Here is a 26500-nt window from a genome sequence, read left to right as displayed (position 1 = left end):
AGGACCAACTCCAGTGAAAACAGGGTGGGTCCGCAGGCTGTCTCTGGGTCTCCCCACATTTCAGCTTCCCTGGCCCTCAGGCCAGGCAGCCCCACAAGCACCTGCACAGAAGACACACAGCTGGACATGCTCTGCCTCAGAACATCCCCTCTGAGCTCACCTCACAGACTTTGAGACGCACTCCCTGCATCACCCCCGTCACCTGGCCCAGCCTCTCATCCTGGCCCACTGGCCATGACAGACGGCTCCCAGGAGGCACCTCAGAGACACGCCTGTCTTCTCCCAGCCTGGTCCAGACCTGACTCTGCTGTTACAGGGTCCCGTTTCCATCCCTCTCCGCTTCCACTGCCTCCCTACCCCCTGCCCAGGATGATGGCAGGTGGCCATCCCGTGGCATTTTGCACCTGAAACTTCAGGGCAATTCAGAGCCAAATCTACCCTTCAGAACAGTTGAGCTTCCTGCACAAGGTAGACTGCCTCAGTGCTAAGGGGCAAAGCATTAGGGCTTCTGGGGGAGTGAGGGGTGGGGCTTCAGAAATGAGCCCTCCTGTTACACGTAACTTCTAAACTGCCTTGGTATTAGGTAATGCTCAAAAAACCAAAGCACTCTGACTTCTGGGCTGACAGGTCAGCTAGTGAGGGCCCACTGCGCTCCTCTGCCGCAGAGCCTAGGCCCCTCACCCACCCTTGCCAGGCCTCCTCCAAGTCAACCCCAAATCCCTTTCCAGCAAGTCTACCCACAGGCCCCTGTGCTGCTGCAGTTCCAACAGGTACAGCAGAAAAATGACCACTAATTAAGATGGCAACATTCACCACTCCCTTCTTCTTGGCCAAAAGCTAGTGTGCTTTGCTGTCATGTCTGAGGTTTGGTTGACTTTCCCTGAAAACCAAGACAACTTGAAGCCACAAATGTGGATCCAACCGCAAGGCCCACTGCCCATCCTACTCCCCCACCTCGAACCGTCCTCCCCATGCTTGTCCATCTACTCACTTCCCAGGATCCTCAAAGCCTTGCCCAAGACCTACATCTTCCATGAAACTACTTATGATCCCATCCTCAATTGTGATAATTAATCACATACTGCCTGAATTTTCAATGGACATTGAAGTGTTTTTGTTTATTTCCATAACTCAGTTGTTGGTTTCTTGTAGGCAAGGACCAAGCCTTCCTGGAATTCCCCATGGTGTCCAGCACCATGTTTTATACTGTGATTTGAAAACAACTAGTATTCAACTAGTGTTGGTTGTGTTACCCACGCACTGTCTAGGTCCGTCACATGTTAGATACTTACACACTCTTTGAAGATGGTTGCCATGAACCTGCTTCATCCAAAGAAAAAAAGGCTGAAAAAAGAATGTAAGAGCAAACACAATTTTAGTCTCATAATTTCTTAGTTCATTTCAGATTTTTCCTAAGCAAACATTCATAAGTTTGGTCTGTATAATACATGTCTCCTATCTCCCAATACCCCCTCTACCCCACTCCAATCCACTTTCCAAAATGCAGCCAAGAGATTTATTTATCATGCAAATCTGTCATCTTCTTCCACTGCTTTAAACCTCTCAGAGGCTTCCAATCGCCCTTAGGCCCTAGTCCAAATCCTTCACCTAACTTCCTAGGCCCTGGGGGATCCAAACTTGCTGCCTTTCTAACCTCACCTTCTATCGGGTCCGCTGTGCTTTCTAGGATTTGCATATTCAGCTTGCAGTTCTTAAAACTTCCATACTATGCCCTCTCTCGACTCCAGGCCTTCACATGAGCTCTTCTGCTGTCTATAAATGTTCTTCTCCTCACTCTTTCCTTCCCTCCCCTGCATGCCTTCACCTGCTCGATTCCTGGTAAATCTTCAGTTTTCTGATTAAGCATCACTTACCCAGAGAGGACTTACCTGGGCCCCAGAACTAAGATCAGAGAAACTGCCAGTTGCTCACACAGCATCCTTCCTGTGTCTCCTCTTCATTAGTGATCTTCCCACCCATTTGTTTTTCCTTCTAGTCTCTGAGGCTAGGGAACCTGTCCCTCTTGCTCATCCATATATGCCCAGTACCAAGAATAGTGCTGGTTGAGTAAAACTGAAACATCCTCACATTTCAGCCAATGTTCAGGACATCTTTCCCACGTATGCTTCAGGCCATGAAGACATCCTTCAGTTGAGCACTTTAGGATCACTGTTTTTGAGATAGTTTACAATTAAAGAAATACTTACTGTGCAGAAGAGTTCCATGGCCTCTAATTCAGTCCACTTTAGCATAACAAATCAAATCACTTACTTCCCCTACCACAATCTTATCCTCTGCTTCTGCCCTGTCCACCAGCCTCACTTGTGGTCTGTGGCTTGTGGAACACAAGAGGAAGGAAGACAGCCAGTCATGGCCACCAACATAACCACCACCAATCAATACTACTACCCAGCACATTGTTGCCACTTTAAATAAAGCTGTCTTTCCTACTGGAAGAAAAGGTTCTAACACAGCTGATGGTCTGCAAATCTCAAACAGCTTCAGTTGATTGATCAACAGGTAACCACAGATGGCTTTATGTGTACACAGACTAGCCCACCATTTATGGAATGTGGTTTCAGAGGGCACCCCTGGCCTCCATCCATATTTCCCCCACTCCTGATCCAAGGTCTACCAGTTAGACCTTGGTTCTTTTGCTGAAATCAGTGGTTCTCAAACTTAACATGCATTGAAATCACCTGGAAGATTTAATAAACGATAGATGGCTGGGCCTCACCCCCAGAATTTCCAGTTCAGGAGGCCAGGCTCAGGCCCACAGATCAGTATTCCTAAGTTCCAGGCAATGCTGATACTGCTGGTCCAGGGACCACACACAGAACCTCTCACTTAACTAGGACTTGTTTCCAGGCCTGGTTGTGCATGAGAATCACCTGTGAAGCTTTTTAATATTCCAGAGTTTGAGTGGAGCCCGGGCTTCCTCATTTCTCAATGAACCACCAGTGATGCTGATGCACAGCCAAGACTGAAAACCACAAGTAAGTGTTTATCCCTGTTTAAAGGCAATCGTCCCTCTAAAGGGCTAACACACTGAAGTGGAATCAGTGATTTACATGTTAGTGTGAATGAGTTCCTGAGCGTTCCTGAGAGATTTTAGTGGAGGGAAGGGTGTGAGTACTGAAGACCCTAGACTGAGGGACACATGTGGATAAGGCACACCCAGGGGAGGGAAACCCAGGCGGCCAAAACCATCTTTACTCACCTCACCAACAGGGCCGTCCAGCCTGTGAAAGCCCTTTGCAGCAGCCCTAGATCAGACAGTTGCAGCCACCTCCTTGGACACTCTCACAAACTTGACTTTGCTTCTCAGGCTCACTGACTGTGGCCAAGACCATCAAAATGGCAACGTGCAAAACCCAGCTGGTCAGATATTCTGACAGAAACCCCGGATACCACTTAGTCTTGGGCCATGGGCCGACCCTGCCCCTGACCTCTTGTGCCCTTCCTTGTCCAGGGAGCCCCTGGAGAGCACTGCCTTATGGATTTGATCATTGGTGCTCCCTCCTGCATGAGAGGGGAGTGGACTTCAAGCTTTATTTCTTTATTAGGAGAAATGACAGCTCTCTTTAGCTGAGCATACTCAGATGTTTATCTCACTGCCTTTCAACCCCAGTTGGAGTGACTGATGGGGGAAAGGGAACAACTTTTTTCCAGTTTCCTCTCCCAAATGCAAGCTTTGCATTCTCACTGCCCCTCAACTATTAGCTTAGTTCTTTCATGGCTTTAAGCCGGCTCAGTCTTCTAAGGGAACCACTCTCACTGCTCCTGCAACACCAGTCTCTAACAAGAAACTCCCAATTTAAGAGAGAGTTTCCACTTTCAAACTGTAGCATCTCCAGCCAGGGGCAGGGCCTGGCTAAACTGGGAGTGAGGCTGGTGTGACTGGAGGTTCCGGAAAGTGGCTGCAGGACAGGAAGTCCTCGTGCTCCCAGAGGGGTAGAGGTGCACTGTGTGGGAGTGGGGCCTGAGGGTGTCTGCAAAATGTATTTCTCTTAATCCTGTGTTGTGCTAAGGATGGTCTGAATGCAGGCCTCATTCCTGATCTGCCAAAAGAATGGAAGGCCTTGCACTGTGGAAAGAGCTGGGATGGGTCAGGGGAAGAAGGTCCAGATTCCCTCAGGTGCTGAGGAGGTCAGACAGAGGGTTTACAGGAAGAGATCCCTGAGAAACAGGAGGCCGAGGCTCCCTCTGACCAGGTGAACAACCTCAGACAAGCCATGCCTCTGTATATATATACACCACATCTTCTTTATCCACTCCTCTGTTGATGATCACTTAGGTTGCGTCCATGTGTTGGCTATTGCAAATGGTGCTGCTATTAACATTAGGGTGCTTGTATCTTTTCAAACTAGTATTTTTTCTTCGATATATACCCAGCAGTGGAATTACTGGGTCATATGGTAGTTCCATTTTTAGTTTTGTGTGGAACTTCCACACTATTTTCCCTAGTGACTGCAGCAATTTATGTTCCCATCAGCAGGGTACTAGGGTTCCCTTTTCTCCACATTTTCACCAAAATTTGTTATTTGTGTTATTTTTGATGATAGCCATTCTGACAGGTGTGAGGTGATATCTCATTGTGGTTTTTGTTACTCAGCCATAAAAAAGAATGAAATTATGCCATTTGCAACAATGTGGATGACCTAGAGGGTATTATGCTTAGTGAAATAAGTAAACGGAGAAAGAAAATACTCCATGTTATCACTTATATGTGGAATCTAAAAAAATAAAACATACAAATGTATATATAACAAACAGAAACAGACAAAGATATAGAGAAAAAACTACTGTTTACCAGGGGGGAAAAGAAAGAGGGAGGGGTGAGATAGGGGTAGGAGATTAAGAGACACAAACTACTATGTATTAAATAGATAAGCAACTAGGATATATTGTACAGCACAGGAAAATATAGCCATTATTTTGTAATAAGTTTAAATGGAGTATAATCTATAAAAATATTGAATCACGATGTACACCTAAACTAATATAATAGTGTAAATCAACTATACTTCAATTAAAAAAAAAGAAACAGAAAATCCATGCCTCCTTGCAAGGCCTCAATTTCCTCATCTGTAAATTGAGGAGGCTGAATGAAATGATTCTTATATCACACAGGCCCGATGTTCTATGATTCCACAATTGAACTCGTATTGAGCCACTTACCCTAAAATACAATAAGCAATTGCTAAAATTGCATTAAACTGAATACAAAGTATTTCATCTGTAGTACTGGAGTGAATTTACAAATAACAAGAACTTCCAAGAAAACATTCACTCTCTCTCTCCCTGAAAGATTATGTAAAATGATAAAGGACTTTCTAAACAAGGTCCTGTGCAAAGAGGTTCGATTTATGAACTTAACATCACTTAAAGAGGAAATAATACTATGATCCCTAAAGCTCTTAATCTGAAAGACAGGACATGTAAGTGAGGAAAACTCAAGAAGAAAGGAAGCCTTCCTCCAGGAGGTAGACTGAATACCTCTCCCTTTGAGTACAGACTAACTAGCTTCTAACATGCAGAGTATATAAAGGAGAGGAGTAACTACGGTGGAGAAACCTGGCAGACACCACTTTAACCAAGTAACCAAGGTCAACACGACCAGTGATAAGTCGTGCACCCCTCATGCCACGAGAAAGACACTACCGCTCTGTGACGTTCTTCCCCCAAAATCCATAACTCTGGTCTAATTATGAGGAAGTATCAGGCAACTCAGATTCAGGCACATTCTACAAAATGCCTGAATGGTTCTTTTCAAAACTGTCCAAGTCATAAATGCAAGGTAAGCCTGAGAAATTTTTACAGATCACAGGAGATTAAAGGGACATGATAACTAAATGCCACAGGATATCCTGGATTGGATCCTGGTACAGAAAAAAAAAGACATTAATGGAAAAACTGGCGAAATGCAAATAAAGTCTATAATCTAATTAAGAGTATTATACTGATGTTCATTTCTTAGTTTTGATAAATGTACCATAGTTATATAAGATCTTAACATTAGGGGAAGCTGGGTGAAGAGTATCCAGGAATTCTCTGTACTTTATTTTAACAACCCTCTGTAAAGCTAAAATTATCTCAAAATAAAAAGCTAAAAAAAAGACTACAAGGGATAGACAAAGTTATTAATGCTGAAAATGTGTCAACTAACAATGAATATGGCATTACTCTTTGGATGTAAGACATATCTTTTTAAACATAAGATTTTAAATTTGTACATCATTAAACCTGAATGAAATGTCAAAAAACCATGGCATCACTATCTTTGTCTCCATATTCACTAAGTTACACTATAATCTGTATAAGAGATGTTCTGTCTTGTTCATCACTGTATCTCCATCACCTAACTCAGAGGAGACATTCAGAAAGAATGTGTTGAGTGAATGAATGATGTGATTCTGGGCTTTGTACACAGATAATTAGATAAACTCAACTCCTGAATTCTTGGAACATACAATCTAAGAAGATATATTTTAAATTATTGTATTTATATTTTTATGTGTTATTTGTATATAAATCTGAGAAGTCTAAGATTTATATGTAAAATCTAAGAATATACATATATAAAAAATATATACATATGTGTGTGTATATATATAATCAAAGAGAGCACTATAACAATATTAAGCCAATTTGAGAAAAAGTGAATTTATCTCAGGAGGGATTTTTGCCTTATTTTGCTCCCTGCTGTATCCTCAGCAGTTTTGGAATAGCTTTGGCATGAGCTGACACTCAATATATATTTGTTCAATGGATGAATGGATCAAACCTCATGTACCTGCCAAGGGAATGTCTTCCAGTTCCTTTCAGTTGAGTGTGTAGGAAGAGTGGGGTTGCTGCAGAGAAACCCTCTGTCTCCCAGCCTTGAGGCAAGTTGGCATGTGCTGTGTTTGTGCTCAGTGTTCCCCTGGGATGCCTTAGAGGTTCTCCCACTCTGCCTTCCATGGCCTTTCAGAATCCTCATTGTACACAAAGGTCTGACTGTGTTTTTATCCAAAGGCAAGAAAAGAAATACCACATCGGAAATGTCTCTGCACTCATTTCCACATTGCAATTCATGTTGACTTGGTGAAGAAATTCAACGGAACTGAACAGCTCTTTGCAGAATGGAACTTTACATGAAAGCCCCCAAGCAAAAATTGCAGAATGAGTCCCTTTACCCTCCTGAATTACCAAATAAACATCTCTCCAGGGAAGAGCTTCTCTTGTGGGGTCCTTAAGTGGTATTTACACCCATACTCATGTGAGCTCTTAACTCTGGATACAGCACAGGTAATTTCTCTACTTCAGGAACTCTCAAAGTATAGCCATGGTTCCAAACATGCAACACAACTGTGTACATAGAAATCTGCCTGGGAAGCCAAAGGTAATTAACTCTGTGCTTTTTTTGCTTCAGAATCTCAACCTCGAATATTTTTGTTATTCTCCTCCAGGCACTCTCACTATTAGGGACTAAAATTGAAATGAAGTGTCTTCTCTTCACCAGGACTCTATAATTAATGGAGGAAAGGGAAATGATTTTAGTGGGGTAAGGTCTCCTTTACCTGCATTGTTTCCACTGTTATTCATGGGAAAACAGAGAGAACTCCTTGAAATAATTTATCTCGGGGACAGACTTAACAGCTGCAAACGAGGCGATTTGAGGAGCATCCAAAAGTCCATCCAACCAAAACTAACTTCCTTTCTCTCCCACCACAGGGACTAAAATTGTCAGTATTCATTTTCAGCAAGTCACTCCCTAGTCTCTGAAAATTTGAATAAAGATATTATCTGAGTGGGGTGACAAATTAAGCCATTGTCATGCAAGGAGAGGTTGATATTTATCAGATTAGCCAGCCAGTTATTTTAAAAAGTTCTTAAGAAAAGGTACCTGGGAATGTACTGGCTAAATGATGAAGGGGATGCTGCTGCTGCTGCTGCTGATGATGATGATGATAGAAATGACGGTAATGGTGAGGAAGAGGAGGAGGAGGAGGATAGCAATGATACGGCTAATGATGGTGGGGATGATGATGGTGGTGATAGTGATTGAGCTTATTGGTAGTAGAGCTGTTAAAAAAAATACCATTTTTGAACAACGTGCTACGTACCACTCACTATAATAAGCACTCTGTATTAATTATTTCACGTCGTCCTCACATTCACTTTTTTTTAATTTTATTTTTTTATACAACAGGTTCTCATTAGTTATCTATTTTATACATATTAGTGTATATATGTCAGTCCCAATCTCCCAGTTCATCTCACCACCACCACTACCACCCACCCCACTCTCCCCTTTTGGTGTCCATACGTTTGTTCTCTACATCTGTGTCTCTATTTCTGCCTTGCAAACTGGTTCATCTGTACCATTTTTCTAGGTTCCACATATATGCGTTAATAGACGATACTTGCTTTTTTCTTTCTGACTTACTTCACTCTGTATGACAGTCTCTACAAATGACTGAATTTCATTCCTTTTTATGGCTGAGTAATACTGCATTGTATGTATATATGTACCATATCTTCTTTATCCATTTGTCTCTCGATGGGCATTTACATTGCTTCCATGACCTGGCTATTGTAAATAGTGCTGAAATGAACATTGGGGTGCATGTGTCTTTTGGAATTATGGTTTTCTCTTGGGTGTATGCACAGTAATGGGATTGCTGGGTTATATGCTAATTCTATTTTTAGTTTTTTAAGGAACCTCCATACTGTTCTCCATAGTGGCTGTATCAATTTACATTCCACCAACAGTGCAAGAGGGTTCCCTTTTCTCCACACCCTCTCTAGCATTTGTTGTTTGTAGATTTTCTGATGTTGCCCATTCTAACCCTTGTGAGGTAATACCTCATTGTAGTTTTGATTTGCATTTCTCTAATAATTGGTGATGTTGAGCAGCTTTTCATGTGCATCTTGGCCATCTGTATGTCTTCTTTGGTGAAATGTCTATTTAGGTCTTCTGCCCATTTTTGGATTGGGTTGCTTGTTTTTTTAATATTGAGCTGCATGAGCTGTTTATATATTTTGGAGATTATTCCTTTCTCCGTTGATTCATTTGCAAATATTTTCTCCCATTCTGAGGGTTGTCTTGTCATCTTCTTTATAGTTTCCTTTGCTGTGCAAAAGCCTTTAAGTTTCATTAGGTCCCATTTGTTTATTTTTGTTTTTATTTCCATTACTCTAGGAGGTGGGTCAAAAAAGATCTTGCTGTGATTTATATCAAAGGGTGCTCTTCCTATACTTTCCTCTGAGAGTTTTATAGTGTCCAGTCTTACATTTAGGTCTTTAATCCATTTTGAGTTTATTTTTGTGTATGGTGTTAGAGAGTTCTAATTTCATTTTTTACATGTAGCTCTCCAGTTTTCCCATCACCGCTTGTTGAAGAGACTGTCTTTTCTCCATTGTATATCCTTGCCTCCTTTGTCATAGATTAGTTGATCATAGGTGTGTGGGTTTATCTCTGGGCTTTCTATCCTGTTCCATTGATCTATATTTCTGTTTTTGTGACAGTACCATATTGTCTTGATTATTGTATCTTTGTAGTATAGTCTGAAGTCAGGGAGCCTGATTCCTCCAGCTCTGTTTTTCTTTCTTAAGATTGCTTTGGCTATTCGGGGTCTTTTGTGTTTCCATACAAATTGTAAAATTTCTTGTTCTAATCCTGTGAAAAGTGCCATTGGTAATTTGATAGGGATTGCATTAAACTTGTAGATTGCTTTGGGTAGTATACTCATTTTCACAACATTGATTCTTCCAATCCAAGAGCATGGTATATTGCTCCATCTGTTTAAGTTACCTTTGACTTCTTTCATCAGTGTTTTATAGTTTTCTGAGTAAAGGTCTTTTGCCTCCGTAGGTAAGTTTATTCCTAGGTGTTTTATTCTTTTTGTTGAGATGGTAAATGGGATAATTTCCTTAATTTCTCTTTCTCATCTTTCCTTTTAGTGTATAGGAATGCAAGATACTTCTGTGCATTAATTTTGTATCCTGCAACCTTACCAAATTCATTGATTAGTTCTATATTTTTCTGGTAGCATCTGCAGGATTTTCTATGTATAGTATCATGTCATTGGTGAACAGTGACAGTTTTACTTCTTTTCCAATTTGGATTCTTTTTATTTCTTTTTCTTCTCTGATTTCTGTGGCTAGGACTTCCAATACTATGTTGAATAACAGTGACGAGAGTGGACATCCTTGTTTTTTTCCTCCTCTTAGAGGAAATGCTTTCACTTTTTCACCATTGAGAATGACCTTTGCTGTGGGTTTGTCGTGTATGGCTTTTATCATGTGGAGGTACGTTCCCTCTATGCCCACATTCTGGAGAGTTTTTATCATAAATCGGTGTTGAATTTTGTCAAAAGATTTTTCTGCATCCATTGAGATGATCATATGGTTTTTAGTCTTCAATTTGTTAATATGGTGTATCACATTGATTCATTTGCATATACTGAAGAATCCTTGCATCCCTGGGATAAATCTCACTTGATCATGGTGTATGACCCTCTTAATGTGTCGTTGGATTTTGTTTGCTAGTATTATCTTGAGGATTTTGCATCTATATTCATCAGTGATATTGGTCTGTAATTTTCTTTTTTTGTAGTATGTTTGTCTGGTTTTGGTATCAGAGTCATGGTGGCCTCGTAGAATGAGTTTGGGAGTGTTCTTTCCTCTGTAATTTTTGGAAGAGTTTGAGAAGGATGGGTGTTAACTCTTTTCTGAATGTTTGATAGAATTCACCTGTGAAGGTTTCTGGTCCTTGACTTTTGTTTGTTGGAAGATTTTTCATCACAGTTTCAATTTCATTACTTGTGATTGGTCTGTTCATATTTTCTATTTCTTCCTGGTTCAGTCTTGGAAGGTTATACTTTTCTAAGAATTTGTCCATTTCTTCCAGGTTGTCCATTTTATTGGCATAGACTTGCTTGTAATAGTCTCTTATGATGCTTTGTATTTCTGCGACATCTTTTGTAACTTCTCCTTCTTCATTTCTAATTTTATTGATTTGAGTCCTCTCCCTCTTTTTCTTGATGTGTCTGGCTAAAGGTTTATCAGTTTTGTTTATCTTCTCAAAGAACCAGCTTTTAGTTTTATTGATTTTTTTTTTTTTTTGTGGAACGCGGGCCTCTCACTGTTGTGGCCTCTCGCATTGCGGATCACAGGCTCCAGACGTGCAGGCTCAGCGGCCATGGCTCACGGGCCCAGCTGCTCTGCAGCATGTGCGATCTTCCCGGACCGGGGCACGAACCCACATCCCCTGCATCGGCAGGCGGACTCTCAACCACTGCACCACTAGGGAAGCCCAGTTTTATTCATCTTTGATGTTGTTTTCATTGTTTGTATTTCATTTATTTCTGCTCTGATCTTCATGATTTCTTTCCTTCTACTAAAGTTGGGTTTTGTTTGTTCTTCTTTCTCTAGTTCCTTTAGGTGTAAGGTTAGATTCTTTATTTGAGATTTTTCCTATTTCTTGAGGTAGTATTGTATTGTATTGCTTGTATTGCTCTATACTTCCCTCTTAGAACTGCTTTTGCTGCATCCCATAGGTTTTGGATTGTTGTGTTTTCATTGTCATTTGTCTCTAGGTATTTTTTGATTTCCTCTTTGATTTGATTTCTTCAGTTATCTCTTGGCTATTTAGTAACGTATTATTTAGCCTCCATGAGTTTGTGTTTTTACAGGTTTTTTCCCTGTAATTTATTTCTAATCTCATAGCATTGTGGTCAGAAAAAAATGCTTGATATAATTTCAATTTTCTTAAATGTATCAAGGCTGGATTTGTGACCCAAGATGTGAGTTATCCTGGAGAATGTTCTGTGTGCACTTGAGAAGAAAGTGTAATCTGCTGTTTTTGGATGGAATGTCCTATAAATACCATTTAAGTCCATCTGATCTATTGTGTCATTTAAACCTTGTGTTTCCTTATTAATTTTCTGTCTGGATGATCTGTCTATTGATGCAAGTGATGTGTTAAAGTCCCCCACTATTATTGTGTTATTGTTGATTTCCTCTTTTATAGCTGTTAGCATTTGCCTTACGTATTGAGGTGGTCCTATGTTGGGTGCATATATATTTAAAATTGTTATATCTTCTTCTTGGATTGATCCCTTGATCATTATGTAGTGTCCTTCCTTGTCTCTTGTAATAGTCTTTATTTTAAAGTCTCTTTTGTTTGATATGAGTATTGCTACTCCAGCTTTCTTTTGATTTTCATTTGTATGGAATATCTTTTTCCATCCCTTCCCTTTCAGTCTGTATGTGTCTTAGGTCTGAAGTTGGTCTCTTGTACACAGCATACATATGGGTCTTGTTTTTGTATCCATTCAGTGAGCCTGTATCTTTTGGTTAGAGCATTTAATCCATTCAATTTTAAGGTAATTATCAATATGTATATTTCTGTTACCATTTTCTTAATTGTTTTGTGTTTGTTTTTATAGGTCCTTTTCTTCTCTTGTGTGTCCCACTTAGAAAAGTTCCTTTAGCATTCATTGTAGAGCTGGTTTTGTGGTGCTGAATTCTCTTAGCTTTTGCTTATCTGTAAAGCTTTTGATTTCTCCATTGAATCTGAATGAGATTCTTGCCAGGTACAGTAATCTTGGTTGTAGGTTCTTCCCTTTCATCACTTTAAATATATCATGCCACTCCCTTCTGGCTTGAGGAGTTTCTGCTGAGAAATCTGCTGTTAACCTTATGGGAGTTCCCTTGTATGTTATTTGTCATTTTTCCCTTGTTGCTTTTAATAATTTTTCTTTGTCTTTAATTTTTACCAATTTGATTACTATATGTCTCGGCGTGTTTCTCCTTGGGTTTATCCTGCCTGGGACTCTCTGCACTTCCTGCACTTGGGTGGCTATTTCTTTTCCCATGTTAGGGAAGTTTTCGACTATAATCTCTTCAAATATTCTCTCAGGTCCTTTCTCTCTCTCTTTTCCTTCTGGGACCCCTATACTGTAAATGTTGGTGCATTTAATGTTGTCCCAGAGGTCTCTTAGGCTGTCTTCATTTCTTTTCATTCTTTTTTCTTTATTCTGTTCCACGGCAGTGAATTCCACCATTCTGTCTTCCAGTTCACTTATCCATTCTTCTGCCTCAGTTGTTCTGCTATTGATTCCTTCTAGTGTATTTTTCTTTTCAGTTATTATATTTTTCATTCCATTTCTTTTTTGTTGTTGTTTTTTAATTCTTCTAGGTGTTTTTTCTTTAATTCTTCTAGGTCTTTGTTATACATTTCTTGCATCTTCTTGATCTTTGCCTACATTCTTTTTTCAAGGTCCTGGATCATCTTCACTATCATTATTCTGAATTCTTTTTCTTGAACGTTGCCTATCTCCACTTCATTTAGTTGTTTTTCTGAGATTTTATCTTGTTCTTTCATCTGGTACATAGTCCTCTGCCTTTTCATTTTGCTCGTCTTTCTGTGAATGTGGTTTTCATTCCACATGCTGCAGGACTATACTTCTTGCTTCTGCTGTCTTCCCTCTGGTGGATGAGGCTATCTAAGAGGCTTGTGCAAGCTTCCTGATGAGTGTGACTGGTGGTGGGTAGAGCTGGATGTTGCTCTGGTGAGCAGAGCTCAGTAAAACTTTAATCTGCTTGTCTGCTGATGGGTGGGGCTGAGTTCCCTCCCTGTTGGTGGTTTGGCCTGAGGCAACCCAGTACTGGAGGCTACAGGCTCTTTGGTGGAGCTAATGGCAGACCCCAGGAGGGCTCGTGCCATGCAGTACTTCCTAGGACTACTGCTGCCAGCATCCTTGTCCCCACAGTGAGCCACAGCCACCCCCCACCTCTGCAGGAGACCCTCCAACACTAGCAGGTAGGTCTGGTTCAGTCTCCTATGGGGTCACCGCTCCTTCCCCTGTGTCCCGATACACACACTACTTTGCGTGTGTCCTCCAAGAGCAGAGTCTCTGTTTCCCCCAATCCTGTCAAAGTCCTGCAATCAAATCCCACTGGACTTCAAAGTCTGATTCTCTGGGAATTCCTCCTCCCATTGCTGGCCCCCCAGGTTGGGAAACCTGACGTATGGCTCACAACCTTCACTCCAGTGGGTGGACTTCTGTGGTATAATTGTTCTCCAGTCTGTGAGTCACCCACCCAGCAGTTATGAGATTTGATTTTATTGTGATTGCGCCCCTCATACCATCTCACTGCAGCTTCCCCTTTGCCTTTGGATGTGGGGTATCTTTTTTGGTGAATTCCAGTGTCTTCCTGTCAAGGATTGTTCAGCAGTTAGTTGTGATTCCAGTGTTCTTGCAAGAGGGAGTGAGCGCATGTCCTTCTACTTCACCATCTTGAACCAATCTGCACATTCACGTTTATATATCCATTGTACAGATGAGAAAAACTAAAGCTGAAAGAGATTAAGCAACTTGCCCAAAGTCACCCCGCTAGGAGAGAAAGGGCTGAAGCCCGCCAGAGATTTCAGATGTGCCCTGGCTGAAGCACCCTACATTTCCAGGGTTAGGAAGCAGCTTCAAGTTTCCTGGGGAAGTAAGAGCACACCTTGAAAGGAGGAGAGGGAAGGACATCTCTGACTTACCCTTTGACCTCAAGTCCCCTCTGCTGATGTCACTATGACAGTTATTACAGAGGTAACAGACCTCAAATCAACTTCTCTACCATCTCTGATGGAAAAATACATAGGAAAAGGCAAAGACACATCTTGGTGAATATCGTATGAGCTGCTGGGAAAAAAAAATGTTCTTCTACATGGAATTTTGTTTTCTTCCCTGGGAAGGGAGGACAGGTTACCCATGCTGCATACAGTGTCCCTACACAAACCTTTGAGAAAAAGACCAAGAGATGAATTGGACACAGTTAGCAACATGTTCCATTCATCTCCCACAGCCTTGTTTTCAATACCAAACGATTTCATGTCATCCCATTATTACTTAATGGTATTACCTTGTTTATTAAGTAATTTATTGTTTCATCTGTTTGATCTTTCCTACTAGACTGCTAACTCTTTGTAAATGGAGAGCATATCCTGCTTCTTTATACAGGATATATATATGCCTGTGCTGGGCATGGTGTAGGTGCCCAGTGAATATCTGAGTTCTGATTTATTGAGGAACCTCCACTCAACCAGGGTCAGCTCCTGTCTGATGGACACTGAGATGCCAGAATGATGGGAATCCAGAGAGTTTTCAGAGATTATCTGTCCTACCTATAAGAACAAAGATGACCCTCAGTATTTTTCTGCAAGCATCAGGCAAGCTTTCCCAAGGTTTGGGATCTGTAGCAGACTCAAGACCTTTCTCCAAGAGGCAGATTCAGCTCAGTGCCAGGAACTGCCCAAGTTCCCCTGTGCCAATGAGTTGTCCTGTACGGGGAGCAGGGAGGATTACCTGAGTTGATGGATAAAGGTATACTTTATAAACGCTCGCATTCATCTTTACATGGTGGTTAAGAGCATAGACTTGGAGCCAGATTGCCTGCTTTTGAATGCCAGCTGTGCTACTTACCAGCTATGTGACTTTGGACAATCGATTTAACCTCTCTGTGCCTCAGTTTTTCTTCTGCAAAATGGATATAATACTACTTATCTCATAAAATTGTTGTGAGGATTAAATATACAAAAGCACTTAGAAGAGTTCCTGGCATATAGCAAGTGCTGTATATAGGTTAGGTGTTATTATTGTTATTATTTTTATTATTATTAAAACATTCTGCAGACATAAGTTATCTTTACAGCTCTTCACAATGAAGATATTGTCTCCCAACAAACTCATGAGACAGATTTTATTATCATCTTCACTTCAGAAAAGAAAAAATTGAAAATCAGGAGACTTAAATGACATGTTAACGTTACACTCAGTTTGCCACACCATTTTGTCTTTTGATGATGGTGCAGAGAGTGGTCTTCAGATGATGGTCAGATCCTGCTGGGCCTGGAGAGGGGCAGGGGCAATGGCTCAGCAGGGCCCTGCTGGCCTGAATAGGTTTTGCTCTTGAATAGAATCCTGGGATCATCTCTCTTTATTGGCTGACTGACCCCCACATAATCAAATCCATGCTTGTGCCCCACATCTCACCTCTGCTCACTCCTCAAATACGGTCCCTAGCTGCAAAATGAACCTTTATTTTTCTTGTTCTAATTAGCTTGGTGGTCATTTTGCCCCATTATTGAAAGCCTTGCATACTCTAAGTGCTTTTCCCTGGGGGAAAAATCTGCTATCTGCTTCCAGGGATGAGCAGGAGGACTTCAACAACTGGGCACTGGGCGGTGGGCGCCTGAGCACCAGGAAACCAGCATCCTCCCTCCCCAAACAGTTAGCTACTGAAGAGCTGGTGTTTTTGCTGATGGCACCTCCTTTGTACAGGCATCCAAAAACAATGCAAACCTGGAGCAAAGCACTGGGGAGGTTACAAAGATGAATCAGAAACAGGTAATGCACCCGTGAGACTTACAGGCCAGGAGTGGGTACACAGCTCACATACAGCAAACTCTAATACTGGAGCCACCTGCCACATTTCAAATGCTGCTCTTCCTCTTACTAACTTTATATCCTTAGGCAAGTTGCTTGACTTGTCTGTGCCTCAGTTTCTCATTTATAAAATTTGGATAACGATTATAACTATCTTGAGAGGATTCAGTGAATTAATACATATAAAGCTCATAGAATAATGTCTGCACATAGTGAGCATTTAATAAAAGTTGGCTATTATTATCATATATTATATATTTATATATTATTAAATATACTTAATACATACTACATAGAGTATGTAGCATATGTACTATATACAGTTATACCATATAAGTATATACTCTACATATACTATAGAGCAGTTGTCCCCAACCTTTTTGGCACCAGGGACCGGTTTCGTGGAAGACAACTTTTCCACAAAAAAATTGTAGGGGGTGTGGAATGGTTCAGGCGGTAATGAGAGTGATGGGGAGTGATGGGGAGCTGCAGATGAAGCTTCGCTTTCTTGCCCGCTGCTCACCTCCTGCTGTGCAGTCCGGTTCCTAACAGGCAGCGGACTGCTACTGGTCTGCGGCCCAGGGGTTGGGGACCCCTGCTATAGAGCATATAGCCTACATATAGCATATTATTACCTACACTATTCTCAAAATAAATATGTATTATTGTTACAATGTTCTGTAGTAACAGCAAGGAAAGACTGATTATTTCTGACAAGGTATATCTGAGACAGATATAGTTATAAAACAATGTAATAATCACTATTTGTTAAGAGCTCAAAATATACTAAGTCCTTTATGAGTATTATCTAATATAATCCTCAGAAAACTCCATGAGTGGATAATATTTGCCACATTTTGGATGAGAAAACTAATCTTCAGAGCAGATAAATAACTTGCATAGCAGTCCATGGCGGGGCCAGGATTCACACCAGGGTCAGACTGCCTCCAGAGTTCAAGTTCTTAACCTTATTAAGCTATTGCCTTATTCCTCAGGACACGTGACTTTTGATGCAGGTCAAAAGACAGGAAAAATGTAGTGTGGGGGAATTAGGATGGAAAGGGACACAGAGGCCTCTACAGCCGGAGAACAGTGCTGGGGCAAAGGGGCTCTGTCAGCGTGAGTGAAAGTATGCTAAAGGCTCCCCACACACAAACTGCAGTCTCACCTTTATTGAAGCCGGGCTCACCTAATACTCAACCCTCCCCATCCGAAGCCTCCAAGTTCATGTCGTACACCAGATGGATGTCCCGGAAGACAGATGGAAATGGGTGTGCAGAGTCACTGGAGCTGGGACCACACTTGATTGACAGAGTGGTAGGAGGCAAGAAGCCACCCCCGCCCCCTTCTCATCTGTCTCTCCTACATCCCCCGCTGTCTTTTGTCTCTTGGTTGCTTCAATACCAATCACTGATACCAATTACCACGACCTACTCAGAGCCTGACTCACTGGCCCTGGGAAGAGAGACTTGGAGGGCAGAGGCTGCTGTAGCTCCTCAGGGAAGGTTCCCAGCAGAAGAAAGAGGAGGAGTAGGCTTACGGCTGGGAGAACCAGGAGATTCTTTTTTTCTTTTTCAATTTATAATCTTTTTTAAAATTTTTATTTATTTATTTATTTTATACAGCAGATTCTTATTAGTTTTCAATTTTATATATATTAGTATATATATGTCAATCGCTATCTCCCAATTCATCCCAGCATCCCCACTTTCCCCCCTTGGTGTTCATATGTTTAGAACCAGGAGCTTCTAACTCCTGGCCAGGCCAGACCTGCCTCCTCCAGAAGCCATCCTTAACATCCTCACCTCCACCATCCAGAGAGGATTTCAGACACACGGCACAGGTACACAGTGGGGCATAGTCAAAAGAGAGCAGCTCTGCTTTCATTCATTTCTTCCTGAGGCTGGGAGGTGCAAACAGAGCCTGGGCAACCTGGAGACTTCTCTCACCAGGACATTCAAACCCACCAGGGATGGTGAAACAGAAGCTGATGAAGTCATCTTCAGGGCAACCCAAATAAACATTACACATGCATTCATTTACCCAAAAACACGTTTATTGAGAATATATATGTGCCAGGCCCTAGGTAGATAGAGAGATAAATAGAATCCCTACATTCTAGTGAGGGAGGTTTTAGAGTAAACAAATATGTAAGACAATGGGATTCATGCTTGGAGAGGGTGCTCTTGGAGAACAGAAGAGGGGTACCAATTAGCCAAGGGAGGGTGGATAAGGATGGGTGCCATGACCTCTGAGTTGAGTTGTGAAGGATACGTGGAAATTGGAGTTAACCAAGGGAAGAAGCAGGATAATGCCATTTCGGAAACAGGAAAAGGTGGAAATGAAGGTTTATGCAGACGTTTATTCGCTGTAGTTACAGGAGATTGAAGGAACTGTCATTCATCAGCCAATGTTTTCTCTGAGAGTGATGGAAGAGGTGATGGAAAACAGTAAGTTTTAAAAAGCATCCCTTTAGGAGATGAAGGGAGCTGAAAAAGGAGTTGACTAGATACGTTAGTGAGGTTCGTGCATCTCTCCCGTGTCAGTGTCCTCTTCCTAATGCCGATGCAGTTTGGATTATGATTATTTCCTCTCTTTTGGATGGTTTTGGCATAAGAAATGCTGTATGTTATGGTAGGAAAAAAGCAGTTTCACAAAACAATCTTATGTAAATCATTTCATTTGATCAACCTCCCCCCCCTTTTACAAATGAAGAACCTGAGGTCTACGGGAGAAGGTAAGGGACTTGGCTAATGGAAATGATGGGAGGCAAACATAGATCTTCCAACTCCAGATCTTAAACCTTGCACTGTGATTCAGGAGACTTAGCTCTGGGCTTGGGCCTGCTGCTAACCTGCAGTGGGGTCTTGAATTAGTCACTTAACTTCTCTGAGCCTCAATTTCCCTATTTGGATATGAATCTGTGAGTCTCTCTGAAACCCTTTGTTAATCTTAGTTTGCCCAGAGCCCTCTTAAAGTGTCTTAGAAAAGAACTTGCACCGTCACTCTCCTTCACCCCTAAGTGTTCCTTGTTTAGGACTGATGTGATTAGAGATTCAAGAATTGCCTCGTGGGAGTCAACCCATGAGCCTTCTGATTTAGAAATGAAGCTTTGACAGGAAATATCAGAGATGACTTTTCTTATACTTCCACAACCCCACAAGGCTTGGGAATTCCCCTAAATAAACCAATTCATTGACCTAGACACCATGTAAGGAAAGATGGGGTGTCATGAGTAGAAAAGACCAAAAATAAGCTCTACAACCAACTAATTGTGTGCCCTTGGTCAAGGCCTGTTCACATCACACAGCTCATCTTGTTCATCTGTGAAATGAGGTGGTTGGAAGAGATGATCATTACAGTCCAGGAAAAGTCTCTCATAAATCTGAACTCATGAAAGCAACTGCCTCCTCAATATGTCTACCTGATTTTCTAGAGACTGTTTCCAACCTAACGTGGCCCATGGACTACACTTTGAGTAGCAAGGACATAGAGTACGTAGTATGCATTAATTTGTTCATTTTTTTCTCTCCCCCAACTAAAGCTCTATGGGAGCCAGAACTTTGTTTACTTCTACCTTCCCTAGTGACTTATATCAATGATTGGCATAGAAGAGACATAAAAATTTCACTGAGTGAATGAATCAGAGAAGCATGAGGGTATGGAGCAAGCATGGCAAGAACCCCAGAAAACCATCTAATAAAGTCCTAGGAGCTCGAGTGGAAGCCAACAGGTTGACTTCCAGAAGCAGACAGAAATGCCATAAGCCAGAGAAGGCAACAGGATCAAATCAGTTCAGCTGAATCCAGTCATTAGGTTTAAGAGATGAGTTGGGCCAAGTGAGAAAGGTGAGCCCAAGAGTCAGGAGCTGGAATGGACTAGAATGTTAGAGCAAGGGCAAAAGAGAAGTGAACAGGTTCAAGAAAATTGCTCCAAGCATGACTGCAATGCTCAAAGCTCACTCTGTGCTGCGGAGGTTCTATGGTACATCCATGGACTGCGCTTGTTTAAAGGCACACAGTTGGGGAGGACAAATTCCATTCCATTACAACCCATCTTGGAACTACCTGATTTTAGAATATAAGAAATAGGTACTATAAACAAGTTATTTAACTTGTTCTAAATTTCTTTCTTTCTAGTTTAAAAGTTGTCCCATAACTCAAGTACTCCAGGATAATATGATAATTTCGTGGTCTATTGTACAACACTTTAATGTCAGCATGGGTTTTCTGATGATGCTGATGATGAGGATGATAATGATGATGGTGGTGACAATTGTACCCATCTTGCTTTCCAAAGGATTTGAAGTATTTTATAAAATAACAACAACAATAAATAACACTCACGTGGTGCTTACCATGTGCCGAGCACTCTTCTAAGGACTCTACAGATACTACCTCCTTTAATCAACCCCAAAATTTTATGAGGTAGGTACTATTATTATCCCCACTTCATAGGGGAGAAAACTGAATCCCAGGGAGGTGAAGTGACTTATCCAAGATCACTCTGCTAGCAAATGGCAACATATACAGCAAAACAAGAAATAAATTATTTAAGAAACAAGTCATAAAAGAAGAGAAGGATGAAGGATGGCACGTGGGAAAAAACTAACTTTATCAAAACTTGGGGAGAGGACTCTACTAAAACTCACCTTAAACTTAACTGTGAGCTTCCTAACAGTCCAGGGGAAAAGGGAAATGGGATGGGTTTTAGCCAAAGGTGACCTCTGGCAAATTGTAAGAGAACTTTGTGAGACGAAGCCAGAAACATTAAAGAGGGGTATCTGTGTGAGCAATGCCACTCTAGGGGGCAAAGTCTAGCAGAGAGAAGTGTAGAGTCAGAGGCCAAAGGGGTCAAAGTGTCAAGAAGGTCAGGAACAAGGGTGGGGCAAAGGAGAGACCAGAATGATGAGGCAGGACGTTCCAAATACAGAGAAGGCATGAGTCAGTGTAAGCAGTGGACACACAAGGTAATCCGGGAAATGCAGGATTCTGACCATAAAGTCCTTTAGTACCTTGCTACTCAGTGTGATCCCTGGACCAGCAGCATCTGCATCAATGGGGAACTTACCAGAAATGTAGAATGTCAAGCCCCACTGACTTCTACTGAATCAGAATCTGCATTTTTAACAAGATCCCCAAATGATGAATGCACATGCCCATTTGAGAAGCACCGCTTTAGCATAGACTGTGGTGAATTTCCCCACAGCAAGAGACTTCAAACACACACCAGGCATTTCATGTTCATGACCCCTTTTGATCCTCATAATAATAATATAATAAAGGTATCGTTTTTGTACCCACTTTACAGATGGGGAAACTGAGGCCCACAGTCACAGTCACATGCCTAATGAATGCAGAGCTGGGATTTTTTCCCAAACCAATTTGCTTCAAATTCAATGCATTTCTATGAATAATTTGATGGAAATCCACGCTAAGCGTCTGAGAAAAGAATGGCTTAGCCAAGACATGAACAGAGAAGTGGCTGCTGGCAGGTGTTAAAGTGTGTTGCAGTGGACAGTGGAGAAAGGCCCCTGCAGCAGGGATGGAAAGAAAGAGGACAGATGCGAGCGGGTATGACTGATGTCAGGGGACACAGCCAGGGCCTCTGAGAGCACGGCAAACTTGGCCCCAAATCCATTTCGGAAAACAAGACCTTCCGACAGCACAACAGGGGACCGTGGAGGTAGCTCCAGCCATGACCTGCTGCCACACTGGGAGCACCCCCTCCTCGCCTCCGCCAGCGCAGCTAGCTGCAGTAATGCGTCCTCCTTCTGTTCTGTTCTTCAGCAAAATGTCAGTGTGGGAGCAAAGCGAGAGTGAACGTGTCTTTAATGTGCCCATTAGTCATGTACCACTTGCAACCGCTCTTGTGTGTGATTTCTCTGTGTGCGTGTGTGTGTGTTGTATGTTATTTAACTTTTCCTTTATTTGTGATTGGTCTCCCCGCCGGCTTTTCACTAAGCTCCCCGTGGGCCAAGACTGTCTTGTATTTAATTGGATTCCCCAGACCACAAGGCAGATACACAGTGTGTATTTAATACGCGTGGGGTGGTGGATTGCCCCTTCTAGAGAGCAAAAGCAGCCCAGCCTCTCCCAGGTCCCTCCAGGGAGAGCCGACAGGTGGAGGTGATGGGTCCTGATTGCTAAGTGAATCGGTGTCCGTGGACCGGCCCCTCATCCGGGGCTCAGGGAATCCCTGCCGTGCCACGCTCTTCACTTTCATCTTCATGGGAAACGGCCACTTCACCACACGTGGGTGTGTGGTGTAAAGACACTAGGTGGTGTTCTCGGCTGGCAGCTGTTTTGCTGTGTTGTTTTCCTGCCCCTTCCTGAGGAGATAAGATCTGGACAGGCTTGTGGTTCTCCCCCACCGACCCTCAAAGGCAACAAGCAAGACAAGTTCCCATTTCTCAGGCGCCTCCTGAGAATCACGCCCCATTTCAATATCTGTAATGAGATCCAGGTCGCTTGAAAGCAGCAGCAGAAAAAAAACGCAGCTTCCCAGAACACAGGGCAAGATCAATGTCACTGAGCTTCCCTTTCTTCTCAGAAGATCTCCAGGAAAAAAATGATTTGCGTAGGCTGCCAACTTGGTACCTCACAGAGGAAGACTCAAAGCTGACGCTGGAGGTGCCGCCACCTTCCTGGCTCTAAGGGGTCGGGGAGATGAGTACTTAAAAGAGAACTTTGTGACCACCTGGAGGGGTGGGATAGGGAGGGTGGGAGGGAGGGAGATGCAAGAGGGAGGAGATATGGGAACATATGTATATGTATAACTGATTCATTTTGTTATAAAGCAGAAACTAACACACCAGCGTAAAGCAATTATACTCCAATAAAGATGTTAAAAAAAAAAAAAGGAGAACAAATAGTGGGGCTCTTTGGGGGCCCTGGGAAGAGGCGAGCAGACTGCTCTGGAAAGACTGAAGGAGAATACAAACTCATATATCCTTGGAGAGAGAGAAACAGCTAAAAAGAATAAATGGCTATGCCCACAAACCCTTGGCTCTGGGCTGGGATTTCAGTTGCAAGATGCCCTAAGAGAGGGACTAATTCCTCTGGAACCCAGCTGGAAGCAGAGATAGTGACTGCTGGCCTCACCCTGTGCAGAGTGCGGAACTAGCCCTGTTCAGTACAACCCTGTGACTGGTTTGCTGATTCCCAGCGTGTTCTGCCAGCCCCACAGCAGGGAAATGTAATTGTGATCACTCCTTCCTCCTCCAAGGCTTCTCCTCCTTCATTCCACTTTAGACCCCTTGTTTTATAAGTTGACAGCTAGTAATACCAGTCACTTTGAGGCTAATGTTTCCTGAGAAGTCAGAGAGAGAGAATATAAAAGATAGCACTGTGTAGAGGGCTTGGAAGGATAGAGGGTAAAAGAAGTAGAGATTCTCCCTTAGTTTAAAAAGAATCTTGCCCTCCTGAAATAGTACAGATGAACCGGTTTGCAAGGCAGAAATAGAGACACAGATGTAGAGAACAAATGTATGGACACCAAGAGGGGAAAGGGTGGGGTGAGATGAACTGGGAGATTGGGATTGACATATATACACTGATAGGTATAAAATAGATAACTAATAAGAACCTGCTGTATAAAAATAAATAAATAAAATAAAATTCAATAAATAAAAAGAATCTTGCCCTCCTGGCCTTACATCCCAGAGGTCAGGCTGAGAAGAGAGAATGAGATTTCTTATGTGTCCCCCAGCGTGAAGAATAGGGGATGAGGAGGGAATGTGGCTTGTGGCCCCGTATGGCCTAGGGATGTCCTCCACAAACTGGCAGCCCAACAGCTTCCCAAAACACAACCTCATTAAACAAGAAAGAGAAACTGGCTTCCAGAAAGGAAGTCAGTCAGGTCACAGAGCTGGAAGGGGAGGACGTGGCAGTCCTGAGGGCTGGGGTGGGAGGGAGGTGATGGGGGTTGGGGTGGCAGGTAAAGGATCAGAGGCCCAGAGGCTAGAAATACAATGGAATCTGGCAGCTCCTTAGTTAAGTTTCAGGACATTTTTCATTCCAGGCGATCTAGGACATCTAGCTGTTAAGGGAGAAGGGCTCGGAGGGTGTGCGAGAGGGAAAGCTCGGGTGGTCCTGACGGGGTAGCCTGGCTGTGGGAATGGGGTTGGAGAGACTAAGTCTATAGGGCCTTCTTGGCCCCTGGATATAAACAACCGAGTCTCCCTCTCTCTCTGACCTCTTCTTGGTTAGACTTATTTATAATATTTATATTATATAAATATTAAATATATAATATATTAAATATTTATACATTTATTGCCAGGTAAGGTGTGCCCCTCACTTGGGGTCCCCAGACATACATACCCCAGACTTCAAGGGACTCTGGCTTCCTGAGGTCAGGTCAGAAGAATAGATTCGAGAAGTTGTCAGTCATGTCAAGGGAAAGGAATAATTTGGTGTACTTCAGATAGATCCAGAGCACACCTTGATTCTCGTTCAATATCCATGCCTCCTCCCAGCATAGCCTGGAACCCCTAGAAAGAACAGAAGGTCTCTGCCCATTAACACGTCACACTGACCCACAGACTTTCGGGTTAGGGCCCCTGGATTTGCATTCTGGCTCCACCATGTACTCTGTGACCTTGAGAAAGTCATTTGACTTCTCTGAGCCTTGTTTTCTCAACTGTAGAAAGGGGATAATAATGGTCTTGACAGGACTAAATGAGATGCTGTAATGCCTAGCATAGCACCTGAGCAGATCAAATGCTCAATAAATAATACTCATCTTTATTATTTTTATTACTATTATCATTGTTTTCCCCCAGATCGGTAGCCTCACTGGGCCTGCAGTGAATTCTCTTAAAGTAGATTTTTGAGGATGCGGGTCCCCCAGCACTTCCCAAGTCACAGCAAGCCCTTGAGGAGGTGGGTGTGCACACGGTGCCATATGTTAGTGTAAACTTCAGGGGCTCAGGCCCCAGCGCAGCCTCAGGGTGGGCCTATATTTTAGGCAGATTTTGGTGACTCCAACGCCTCTGTCTTACGCCCCTGGATCTAAACCAGCTTTTCTACAGATTGAGAGATTAACTACAAGGACTGGCCCATATCAAATTTTATCAACTCTGGTTGAAGGATTAAAAATGATGTTAACCAGCATCTGTGACTAGGTTTCTGCCAATCACTGCGTCGCATGGCTGCCTCTGCTTCTCTTCCTCTTCCTCTTCCTGTCCTCTCTTTGCTGATCTGGACTCGGCCGGGTATTCTTGTCACAAGGTCATCGCCCAGGTGAGCTCAGCTCAGCGTGAAACAAAACAGCTCATCTGAAGGCACCACACCCCCCCGTACAGGGAGGGGGACAGCCCTCCTCAATCCCCAGTCCTCCCCCCAGTGGGTTCTTTCGGTTCCATCTTGCAACAGCCAGGCAGAAGGGCTTTTCATCGAAACTCTTGGAGCCCTCAGACAGGGAGAAGAAGCTGCCCCTAATTCTTTGGGTGCTGGGCGGTCTGCATCCACTCCCTCAGAGCACTGTCTGGGGGTCCACCACTCGGCTTTAAAAGACGTCTGGGCACAGTTTGGTTTCAAAGGGCTTGGATGTTTGTTATTTTTCGAGCTTCGGCTTTAGATCCGTTTGGGTGTCCCCCAGAAGAGAGCCACGCTGATTTGGCATTCAACCATCCTATGTACCACACCCTTCTCCCCACTCCCAAGCATCTTGAATCCCTGCTGCACCAGCTGCCAGTTTGTGTGTCTGAGGCATCATGTTCTTGGGCCCTGCGGCGTATTTTATAAACACACGGTCAGTTTACACTGCCTGGGAACTTAGGGGCTTTCCTCTCTGTGGGAAACAGCTGTGAGGGGCTTGACCAACCTTTGCTTTGTGGAGAGTGAGACATCGCTTCTGATCATGCATGTGGGGCAGGTGAACTGGCTGGGTTCCTGCTGTTATGCCTGAGGATTCTCCCAGAGACACCAAGATGGGAAGGACGCTCATTATGCTCTCCTCCCTCCTCCCAGTTTAATTGCTCATAAGTGACTTTGCATACTATAAACCCCCATCTCTGTTTACCCCTCATGCTGTCTGCCAGTAGCACCCTCCATCATCTTACTGCTGTG

Source organism: Hyperoodon ampullatus (assembly GCF_949752795.1).
Source record: "Hyperoodon ampullatus genome assembly, chromosome: 7".
NCBI classification, from domain to species: Eukaryota; Metazoa; Chordata; class Mammalia; order Artiodactyla; family Ziphiidae; genus Hyperoodon; species Hyperoodon ampullatus.
The sequence above is the reverse complement of the archived record's forward strand: the minus strand, read 5'-3'. Positions refer to the sequence as shown.